We start from the raw sequence: 2,136 nt of genomic DNA, 5'->3' as shown, positions 1-2,136 counted from the left end.
TGGGTAGTGGCTAGACTATATAAAATGTAAAGCTTCCACTGTTGTTTTGGAGCAGGTTTCTTCATGGAGGGATCTTTAGAAATAAGACCTTATTGTTGGAACACGTGCATGCTCAAGTATGAATAAGTCTTAACTTAGTTTACTGTGGAGGAAAAATGTTTATAGGAAACTTTTCCCATCATTCCTTACCTCCATCTAAGTTGAAACTCTAGTCCAGTCCGAATGGCTGCTATCATCAGACTCCTGGGTGATAGTTCCAGGGGCATACATGTGCAACTTTCACTTTAAATTGGATAAATACATTTTAGGTTCAGCAAAACAAATGGTGTGCAATGTCTTTTCTTTAGAAAGCAGCCACAGCCTGAGTAGCACAGCCTGTGTCATCTGCCAGCATACTGTAGAGAATTACCCTTGTTCTATGCATAGAAGTAGTGGTCCTTATGCAGACATCTGACATGCCCAGGCTGAGTCAGATCTATAGCTCTCCAATATATGTAAAGCTTATGCTCCCTGCTGATTGGCGCGCTTAAGCTGTGGCTTCTTTCTAAGGCCTTATTCACACGAGAAAAGGCCGGCACGTACAGCTTCGTGCTGCGTGCACGGCCGTATCGGGCAGCTCCTGGGAAGGATAGGTGCTGCGTGTGATTAGTACGCAGCCCATGCCCTTCTCTATGGGAGTACGCGGCCAAACACCTCCCTACGCTCACCCGCCCTGCACGTCTGTGCAGGTGCGGTTGTCCGTACTCGTACGCTGACAGGATGGATCCTGTCTGCGTCCGAGCCGGGGTACCCGCACCCGTTCTGACCTGCACTTGGGGTTAGCATAGGGCGGCGTATTGCCGCGTACTCCCATAGAGAACGACAGGGGCTGTGTACTAATCACACACAGCACCTGTCCTTCCGGGGGGCTGCCCGATACAGCCGTGCAAGCAGCACGAAGCTGTATGTGCCGGCCTTTTCTCGTGTGAATGAGGCCTAAAGAAAACAAACTCTAAGACTTTGCACGATTTTTGTTTTGATTCACCTGGAATGTATTTAGCCGATTTAAACCAACAGCTCAGTGGGCTTTAACATACAGCAACACACTTGCCCCTGATCTAGCACTAGTCCTAGAGCTGGCTGGACAGTAGCCTTGGCTGAGACAGTTAAGAGCAGGGGTAGCCAAACTCCGGCCCTCCAGCTGTGATGACACTACAAATCCCAGGATGCATCTCTCTCCGGGAGTCATGTCTGTGGCTGTGAGAATCTTGCAATGCCTCCTTGGATTTGTAGTTCCACCACAGCTGTAGGGCCGGAGTTTGGCTACCCCTGGTCAAGAGCAATATGGCAACATGCTCCCTTTAAAAACTATTGTAATTTATGTGTTGCACTTCCTGCTGCTTAAAATGAAGGTACTTCCATATTTTATTACTAATATTTACCTTGCCGTAGACATTAGATGATATGTGTTCAATGAGAAAAAATCCAAATCAAAAATCAGTTTGACTAGAAAATTTCTATTGTGCACATTGAAAATAATATACACAGGGGAATGGCAGCATTGGGTTCATCTCTGCACACGGAGAACAGGGGAGCAAAAGAATAAAAACGTTATAAGTATATATACTTATATTAACACTTTATAATAAAACTTTATTCCATTTTTTTTTCTATTTCGGTATCCCAGGGTTCTGTTGTGATTGGTTGTATTCCATTTTCTAACCAATATATTTAATGGACAACTGTCATCTAATGTCTATGACTAATTTTAGCTGCAATTTCATAAATATGGCACATGCAGTAAGCTTGTGTATATTGCAGGTAACTAAGTGGAGCACTGCAGTTTAAAACTATGCATACATAGAAATTACTTTCTTCATCCCCTGCAGGCTCTACTGGGTAATACATCTGATGAATATCAGTGAATACATTAAAGCTACCATCACATTGTAATATGCTAACATTAACACCAATCTCACTAAGTAACATGTTGAATTCGCTATCTGATCATCTTCATATGCCATGTGGGTGTCACTATTAATTAAACTTTGTGACGGGGGGAATTAATAAGTAAAGAGACTTCTTATTTAGTAAATGACTACAGAAAAGTAAAATATCAAAGTAATAATTATAATCAGAATCTATGCATAATGACAA

This window comes from Nanorana parkeri, unplaced genomic scaffold (genome assembly GCF_000935625.1).
Source record: "Nanorana parkeri isolate BGI_ZX_2015 unplaced genomic scaffold, ASM93562v1 scaffold12, whole genome shotgun sequence".
In the NCBI taxonomy this organism is placed as follows: Eukaryota; Metazoa; Chordata; class Amphibia; order Anura; family Dicroglossidae; genus Nanorana; species Nanorana parkeri.
The sequence above is the reverse complement of the archived record's forward strand: the minus strand, read 5'-3'. Positions refer to the sequence as shown.